The following is a 10,240-nucleotide window of genomic DNA, read 5'->3' on the forward strand; positions in this document are numbered from 1 at the left end:
AGATCTTGGCAGTAGTAGGCTACGATCCCTGGTCAGCTTTGGCATTTACTGTGGACAAACAGGAGGAGGACCAAGAGGACCTTGCTGAAGTTTGTGTTGTTTGAATTAGTGTTGATCCAACACCTTCAATATCACTTCTTTATCCAGACCTTACCAACCTTCAAGACAAACAAGATTAGGACAAAGGCCAGGGTCCTTCCTTCCATAAGAGGGTCTGAAGGCCTTGTACACTAGTCAGGGTGTGTTGGGGACATGATGAAAATGAAGGTTGCAAAACCTTTTCAACTCTTTGGACAAAGGGACACAAGCACTATGGTGCTGAGCAGCACCCATGAGCATGGCCAGGATGGTATGCTAAATGATGCCTTCCCCCCAAAATGTTCACATCCTAATCCCCAGAATTGGTGAATATGTTACATGGCAAAGGGAAATAAGCAGGTGTGATTAAGGTAAGAATCGTGAGATGGGGAGCTTATGCTGGATTATCCAGTTGGGCCCAATGTGATCATAAGAATCATTATAGTCCTTATAAGAGGGAAGCAGAAGGTCAGAGGAGAGAAGATTCTATGCTGCTGGTATTGAAGATAGAGGAAGGGGCCATGAACCAATGAATTCAGGTAGCCTCTAGAATATGGAAAAGGCAAGGAAACAGATTCCTCCCTGAAGTCTCCAAAAGGAATGCAGGCCTGCTAATGCTTTAATTTTAGAATTATGACTTTCAGAACTGTAACAGAATAAAATTGTTTTGCTTTGAGCCACTAAGTTTGTGATAATTTATTATAGCAGCAATAGGAAAATGATACAGCTTCAAATTAACTAGATTTGGAAATAAATCTCAGATTGGACAATTGACTTATAAAACCATATATGTGGGCCTTTTGGGGCCAATACCCACTAAAGTGGTTGTTACATACTTTTCTTGACTTTAAGGGATATTCCCTATTGAGAAATACCACAATTAGAATAGTGGTGGTGATGTGAATGCAAAACCAGAAGTCTGCCTGACTTCCCAAGTCTATTCATGTAGTTAAGCAATAAAGATACCAGGGTGGTAATCAAGAACTAGTGGAGGCAGAAATGCTTAAAGAAACCATGTAATCTTATATTATTTCTGTGTGTCTGGTGAAAAAGGCCAATGGTATTTGACACTTTGAACTGTTGTAAACTCAATGCAGTAGTCTCCCCAATCCCTGCAATTCCAGATAGCAAAATGATGACTGAGCATTTTGTGCGGACTGAAGGATTCTGATGTGCAGTGTTGAGCACTGCTGATCTCTTCTCAGCATCCCCCTGGATCTACATGATCAAAGCTAATTTGCCTTCATGTGGGTCAGAATAAAATATATGTTAACTGAGCTGCCTCAAGGCGATCTGAACTCTGTCATGATTTTTCATCATTGAATAGGCTGAGACATAGAAAAGACTGAAACCTCACCACAGGTTTTCTAATAACATTACATGGATGACATTATTCTTGGCTGGAAGGGCTAAAGACAGCATACAGACTGCCTTAGTTAAATAGTACAATATGTGAGTAACCAGGGCTGAAGGATTAACTCTGACAAGAATCAGTGGCCAGCAATGCAACTAATACTCTTGGTAACCATGAGGGCTGATGCCCAGGGAACAATCCCTAAACTTATTATAGAAAAACTGATTACCTTAAAAACTCCAGTAAACAAAAGGGGATGTCTGATAGACTTGTTCAATATTTGAAGTTCATCATACCTCATATGAGGAAAAAGTAACCATCTTTGAATGTGGCCCTGACCAGCAACAGGCCTTAGAAACTATCTAGCAAGCTGTATAGACTTCCACTTGGGCCACTCAGCTCTAAGGAGCCCTTTCAGATACAAGTGTCAGTAATTGACAATTATGCAGACGAGCTTGTGACAGAGAGATCTGATCACTAGGCAATGGTGCTCCCCGGGGTTTTGGACAGCCTCCCACCAGGCAGCAGGTGACCACATGGTGTACCTCATTTGAGAGACTATTAGTGGCTTGTTATCGGGTGTTGGTGGACTCTGAAAGACTGACAAAGCAACAGCAAATCAGAACACCAACAAAATAGATACTGTACAAAAGCATCCATTATTAACTGGAAGTGGTATATTCAGGGGAAAAGGTAAGATAGGCATTATGGCATGTCACAGTACATAAAAAAGTGTCTGGTCACCCTCCAGATGAGGTGGTCTCAGATATGGGGTCTGTGCCAGCACCTTGGGCTTCTTGGGGGCTTTAGTACACTTGAGGTTCCTGAGGATACCTGGGCCTGATTCACAGATAGATCAGCTGAATTCAAAGCCAGTGAGGTGTACTGGGTCCCTGCTTCTGTGCAACCCCAAAGAAAACTGTACTACAGCAGTGCATGAAAAAAGGAACTTTGTTCAAAAGGATATTTCCATGGTGTTTGCCCTGGAAAACACTTCCCAGAATGCACCCTGTTACATGATCCCTGACTTATGGGCAAAAGCCAAAAGGCTGACAGTGTGGTGCCTGGCAGGAGGATGACTAGATAATTCTCAGCCTCTGTAGAGACATTAAATGGCAGCAAATCACACAAGACTCACAACCCCTGTTGGTGACCTACACACATGCGCACAGATGTATATCAACTTGACTATTTGGCCTATGTGGAAGACAGATGGGTCTTGGAGAATGACAGTGGATCATCATAAGTTTAACCAGGTAGTGCCTCCAGTTGCAGCTCAGTTCTTCTGGAGTATAGCACATCTCTTCATGGGTCATGCTTTGTACCTCACCTTTAGGGGTCTGCTGAGACTTGAATCTAATTACAGGTATAGAAGCAAACGGGTGGTGGGAGTGAGTCTTGGGGAGAATCAGCATTGTCTTGCATGGCAGCTGCCTGGGTGAAGACATTACAGTTTCCTCAAGTAATGCAGGGCTCATCTCAGATGGGGGTGGAAGAGCTGCTCAAACTCTGGGAGTGGAAAAGCTGCTACCACTGGGGTTGGGGAGGGCATTTTCACTGGCAAAGCAGACTCATCAGAATTTAGAGCTTCATGTCCTGAACTTCATCAGGATCTTACCATATGTTCCCATTCCAACTTATAATATCCCATTCTTTCCTAATCAATGACCTTACTTTAACAGTAGACACCCTGTGAGACTGGGAGTTCGACTTGTGTTGTAATTCAGCTAATTGCTGTATGAAATTCTGTTTGATTTTCAGCAATCTCAGCCCTGCTGCTGCAGGAGATAAGGGTCTCCTTCAGGGCACACATAGAAGCTCTTAGAAAATTTATGTGGTGCTTGAGCTGGGAATTCAAATCCCTGAGCCAATCCTTTTTGCTTCACTACTTTGTCTAGTGACATTAGGAACAACCTCCTAATGAGCCAATCTCATTATATTCACCAATTTTCCAAAAAATATTCAAAACTATCATATATGCAGTCACCCAGCTTCTTGCTTCTTATAAGTGGCTTATTAGGAGTATACAATACAGATATCTTGTTTATCTGTATTGCCAGATCCTGCCATGTTCTATCACTGCTCTCTTTACTACTGGAAATAGTCATTAGCATCTTTTTTTATATAATTTTTTTAAATTCCCCATTATTGGGTATTTTTTTTTTAAGATTTTATTTATTTATTTGACAGAGAAAGACACAGTGAGAGAGGGAACACAAACGGGGAGTGGGAGAGGGAGAAGCAGACTCCCCGCCGAGCAGGGAGCCCGATGCGGGACTCGATCCAGGGACTCCAGGATCATGACCTGAGCCGAAGGCAGTCGCTTAACCAACTGAGCCACCCAGGCGCCCCAGTCATTAGCATCTTTAAATCTAATAAGTATGGAGAGTCCATTCCAGAAACTCTGAAACAGTTCAGAAAACTCATTCTTAACATCTATTCCTCTAGAACCACTGTCAGTACCAAAATCTGTATTAATCAGCGTTCCCCAGAAAAACAAAACCAATTGGATATTAATTAACTTATTCATTTATTTATCATGAAGAATTGGCTCAAGTGATTATGGATGCTAAGAAGTCCCAGGACCTCACACTGTAAGCAGGAGACCCAGGAAAGCTCTGAAGGCCTGACAACCAGGGGGAGCTGATGGTATAAGTCTGTCTCAGGGCAGAAGACTGGTGTCCCAGCTTAAACAGTAAGGCAGAGAGATGACAAATTCTTCCCCCATCTGCTTTTTTGTTCTATTCAGGCCCTCAACAGATTGGATGATGACCACCCACATTGGGAATGGCAATCTGCTTTATTCAGTCTACCAATTCTAGTCTACTAGCTAGTCTACCAACTCAGTCTACTCAATTTTACCAAAAATGGTAAAATTCAATTGTTAATCTTATTCAGAAATATCATCATACACATACCCAGAAATAGGGGTGCCTGGGTGGCTCAGTCTGTTAAGCATCTGCCTTCAGCTCAGGTCATGATCCCAGGGTCTCGGGATAGAGCCCCGCATCAGGCTCTCTGCTCAGGGGGGAGCCTGCTTCTCTCTCTCCCTCTCCCTCTGCCTGCCTCTCTGCCTATTTTGCTTGCTCTCTCTCTCTCTGTCAAATAAATAAATAAAATCTTAAAAAAAACATACCCAGAAATAATATTTAGTCAAATATCTGAACACCCTGTGATCCAGTCTAGTTGACACATAAAAGCAACCATCATACTGATCAAATCTGCAGTATCCAGAAAAGGACACCTGGATACAGCATCCATCTGAATATAACATTGCACAGGTATGGTAACTCATCTACAATCCAGGGCTGAACCCCAAAAGCAAGATCTACTGATTCCAGGGCTGAACTCCAAAAGCAAGACTTAATACATGAGGCTAAGAAGCCTGGCAAATGTGCCCAAACTGCTAGCTACACAATCAAGTGGCAAAGGGAGCTTAGGGGCACATATCCTGAGGTACTAGATCTGGCCAATCCTGGCAAACAGACTATAATAGCCCCCCTATTTTCCTCTTGAGAGTACCACTGGGCATCGGCTTCATAGACACCTTTTCAGGATATGGTATTGCCATCCCTGTCCACTTAGCAAATGGAGACCATACTATTCAGTGCCTCTTAGGTGAACTATGTAGCATATTTTGATTCTCTGAACATGTGATTAGACATTGATACTGTCTTTATAGCAAAAAATAACAAATAGTGGGAAGTTATATAGGCATTCTATGGACATTTTATGCCCCATATCATCCCCAGGCAGTAGATGGATTAAAGTAAACTATTAAAGGAGAAAATGAAAAAGATAATTGGATAATAAAGGCTCAGCTCCCAGTGGAACACATACTTATGATAGGCAGTTTGGGCTTTAAAATGGTAATTCCACAGAAGATTGCCTTCCATTCAAATAAAATGCCTAATTATGAGGTTGGAGGTGGGTGCGGGAGGAAGCCCAGACGGGCTATAAGAAAATCCAAACCATATAATTCACTCTTCTCACTCTATCATTTGTTACTTCCATACCTGCTCCTGGGATATCAGGCTACTAGAACTTGCAAGAAACAAGATTGTGGGGATGGGAAACTCTAATCTGATGCTTCTTTAGTTGTCTGGCTATGCTTGATGGATTTGGGCAATTGTGGATATTGATAATAATAATCATTAATGTGAGGTAATAACCCCTAAGGTGGTCTGGGTATGGCCCACATGTCAGGGGTTGCAAGATCATCTCAAATGGTACAAGAAATACAAAGAAGAAATTTCTGAACCACACAGGTACAAAATCAAGGATATGGTTTGAGTAACGCATTGGGAGGATTGGAAAAAACGGTGAAGTGATTGCTGCAGGAACCAGTCATACCAATCAAGTGGCTATGGAAAGAGAATAACAACCCTGGCTGGTGGAGAGAGAAAATCTTTGACCTTGGGTGGTCAAGGGTGGAGAAAGAGACTATTAATTTCTGTTTCCTTCTCTCAGTTCTTATCCATCGTACATCTGGTCAATTTAACACCAAGTGACACCATCACCCATAACTTAATTGCTGACCAAAACAAATCTTAGTTTAAAAACTCTCAGAAACCTCCTAATATCTGCTGACTCCAGAAAGAACAGCCTTGAAACAAAGAATAAGTTTAACATTCTAGACACTGATATGATTCTCTTTAGCCTAATGTTGTTATTGCTGGACTCTTTTCTATGCTTTTACGTATTGAACTGGCTTGACTGCAACTGGCTAAGGTCTCTTCTCCAGATGGTTCCAATCATCCTACTAGGAGTTATAGTTGTCAATCTTATCCAGTGTTGCTTAAGTCAAACAGAACAGATTTGATACAATCCTCTATCAGTACAGTTGATTGACTTATTTGGGTGGTGCAATAAAGAATCTGACTCTATTTTTGTATTTTTGTGGACTACTGAAGGCTTTTATGCTATGCCTCTCCCTCTTGTTCATCTATCCACATTTGGGCAAGCTGATAAAGTGCACCCTTCATTAGTGCTGATGGGAGTTTTAAATAATGCAAGACCCTACTTATGCATAGGGACACTCACCATGGTGCCCCCCCCAAACACAATAGAAACTCCAAGCCGGTTTCCTTTTCTTGCTCTCTCAAGATATTTTCAGACCCGTTTGGGAAGTCCACTCTGCTCTCCCTCAAAATCCTTATTATGTGAATGTTAAAACTTTGAATATGCTCTTGGTGTGTAGGTGGCATTATCTGAACCTAATTTGGGGTGAGGGGCCCATCCTGTGTCTTCAGAGTGGACACAACTATTGGCAATGTGAGCAGTATAGCCTAGGTGATGACCACTACTACTGGGGGTCTTTTTTTTCTTGCCTTGGCTTGATAAGTGGCTCTGCTGTCTGATAGAAAGTATGTAATTTGAGCTGTTACCTACTGGCTGGCTTGCCTTTTGAGTGTCCTCCTTTGTGTTGCATTTGCTAAGTTCTACCAAGTTTCTGTTATAGATTTGACCAGCCTAAGTTGGAAGTTTTGATAAATAATGAGCATTTGTGGACTGGAGTATAGGGTTGATGTCCTCTTTAAAGTAGCCCTGGGACATTTGTCATGGCCCAGACCCATCTATGTGTCTTAGAATGAATGATGTGTTTCAAAAATTAGAATAAACTATTACTGACACTAGGCTCAGGGGAATAACTTTTACCCTGTGACCAATTAATTGGCACCAATTAATCTCAACCAGGCATTGGTCCCCCATTCTATAGAGCACTCATGGGAAAGGCTATACCCTGTGAAATATATGCAATATGTGAACTGGTCAGGTGGTCGCTTGTGTGGAGGAAGAATAATCACTATTTGGAGAGTAGTTGCTATTTGAAGATTTGAATTTTTGAGGTCCACAACCCTAAAGGCAGATGGCTCACTAGGACTCCACAAAATATTTTAGTTTCTGGTGCTGCCTATGCCTGTCACCAAAAAAGATCCCAGTCCTGAGAATAATTATGGAAAAATGCCAATGATACTCCTGTAGCATACCAAGAGATTAATTCAAAACCAACTTAAGCTCAGGGTTCTTAAACTCTAAAAAACAAATATTGCAATGTGGGAGGTCCCTAATCCTCATGATACCAATTTGAGGCTCTTTGGAAAAAGAAATTTATAAATAAATAGGGTAGGGATAATGCCTCCAAGTATACGGAAAGAGAGAAAAAGAGAGGGAGGGAGAGAGAGAAAGAGAGAGATGAGGATTAAGGAGTGTACTCATTGTGATGAGCACTGGCTGATGTATGGAAGTGTTGAATCACTATATTGTACACCTGAAACTAATAATACACCTGTATGTTAACTATACTGGAATTAAAATAAAAACTTAAAAAGGAGAAAAGAGGAGAGGAAGGAGGAAAAGGAGACAAAGAAGGAGGAGGAGAAAAAGGAGAAGAAGAAAAGGAAGAAGAAAAGTGGGTGTAGGGAGAAGAAAAAAATGAAACAGAGGTCCAGACTCTGACCCAACTGGAAGTCCAACCGTTCCTAAATGAATTCATACAAGAAAAAGATAAAGGGTCACTAACTGCCATTTGTGCTTCTACAGCGTAGGTACTGAATTAGTTTTAACAACTGCTGAAATGCAAAAGTGGCAAAATTTCATGGTCTTAATCAATTCTGGGGATCAAATTGCAGTTATATCTCTGATCTCATTACATTTACACATGGCGTGATAGATAATTGTATGTTTCCATTTAGAGGGTGGTTGTTTTTTTTTTTTTTTTGTGATAACAGATCAATTTTAATTCTAGCACCTGAAGCTATCTATACAAGGGTACGCTTTATCAACTTCATGGGACTGTTGTACACATTCAATAAAGTGACAACTGTGCAATACCACTTAGTATCTCACGATCAGGAACATACTTTTGAATTGTTTAAACACAATCCACAGAATTAAAAACAAAATCAGAAGCCATCCACAGTTATACTAATTGTCAATTAAGTTTTACACTTACTACTTGATATAACAGCCAATACCTAGTACAGGGTATCAAAAGTGACTTCAGATTCTCATCCTGTTGTAATCTATGGAGAAGGTTCCTCGAGCAGGTATGTGACTGGCCAGAGGTGGGCGCCACCAGGACCAGGACCAGAACAGCAAGTAAAGTTCTACCACAGTTTCTGTAGTTTTCACTTTTTTTTCTTTGTCAGTTAAAAGTGAACAGTGAGAATTAAATACTTATCTTTACATATACACAAGGTATGCTGTGAAAGCATATTTGCTTACAAACATATAAAAATACTTGTTAACTAGTTTGATAAGAAAATAATGTATAAAAGTATATAGAAAAAACATTAATCATCTCTGACCTCGGAAAGATCAATTCCATATTTTATATTACAAACAAAAACAGTTTTAGTTTTTTTGAATCCCTTATCCAGAAATACTTGAAAAGGAAGACAGATAGAAATTATTTATTTTTACTATTTCGAGGGTGTTTTTGAATGAGATTAACGTTCTGCAGCCGGCCTTCCGGGGCTGGGCCGTGGAGCAGAAAGAGCGCACAGCCAGGCCGGAGCCCCCTGTAGGCTCTGTCTGGGCCTCTCCTTTGGGCCATGGGGTCCTTGGTGAGGTTGCTGAGCGCAGTGATCATGGGGGTACGATGTTGTCCTGTATCAGCAACCACTTTGCACTGAAGCACCTCTCCAGCGGGACCTGCTCCAAGACAACATGCTTCGAGGCACAGAAACTGGTGTGTTAGCCAAGATTTTCACTGACCAAGGGAAGCTCATCCCAGATGATGTCATGACTCAACTGGCCCTTCGTGAGCTGAAAAACCTTACCCACTATAGCTGGCTATTAGATGGTTTTCCAAGGACACCTCCACAGGCAAAGCCCTGGATGGAGCCTATCAAATAGACACAGTAATTAATCTGAAAGTGCCTTTTGAAGTTATTAAGCAACGTCTTACTACTTGCTGGGTTCATCCAGCCAGTGGCCAAGTCGACAACATGGAATTCAACCCTCCCAAAACTGTGGGCATCGATGGCCTGACTGGAGAGCCTCTCATTCAGTGTGAGGATGATAAGCTGGAGACAGTTGTCAAGAGACTGAAGGCTTATGAAATCCAAACAGGGTCAGTCCTGGAATATTACCAGAAAAATGTGGTGTTGGGATGTTGGAACCATTCTCCTGAACAGAAACTGACAAGATCTGACCCTATGTCTATGCTTTCCTATGAACAAAAGTTCCACAAATAAACCAGAAAGCATCAGTTACTCTGAGGAAAAATGCATATAACTAGTAAGATAAGCAGAGGCTCCTCATCTCTGCATTTAGAAGTTCCTTGTCCTGAGAATTGCATGTATGAATTCTTTGAAGATTATTAGTTTCACTTCTACTGATTTTATTCTGGAAATTAAGGATGTGCCAAATAAGTCAGATACTAAGATTCATCTTTTCATCTAGTGTGTTTTATCCAGTTATCTTCTATATGTGTGCAAATCAAAAACATCAGGTATGTCATAACTTTTGAAAAATCTTCCAAAGCCTAATTAAAAGAGCAGTTGGTTGTAATATAACTTTTGTTTGGAAGAGTAAATGGTTGATAAAAATGTTCTTATTTTTCTGGAAAAGTTAAAAAACTTCCATGACATTTGGGAAAGTATCTCACCAGAGAAATCTGCCTATCCTGATGCCAAAAAACTGGCATCTTTAGTGCTGTGGTACATGGTTTTGTGAGACACCATGTCTATCAAATTTAAGAAAAAAAGCAAGGGATATGCGGATTAGTTTCAGGATGCAAATTCACTGCTGCTTTTACACTAAGAAACTTACAAGCTTAGCCATATATGCTATATTTATTTT

The 10,240-nt window shown here is 40.9% G+C and overlaps 1 pseudogene; it reads left to right on the forward strand.

Moving 5' to 3' along the window:
• Nucleotides 1-8,988: 8,988 nt before the first annotated feature.
• LOC123843829 (GTP:AMP phosphotransferase AK3, mitochondrial-like) lies at nt 8,989-9,677 on the forward strand (annotated as a pseudogene).
• The last annotated feature ends 563 nt before the right edge of the window (nt 9,678-10,240 follow it).

This window comes from Mirounga angustirostris, unplaced genomic scaffold (genome assembly GCF_029215605.1).
Source record: "Mirounga angustirostris isolate CCGP_5_RB_7025 unplaced genomic scaffold, mMirAng1.0.hap1 SCAF_11, whole genome shotgun sequence".
NCBI lineage: Eukaryota > Metazoa > Chordata > Mammalia > Carnivora > Phocidae > Mirounga > Mirounga angustirostris.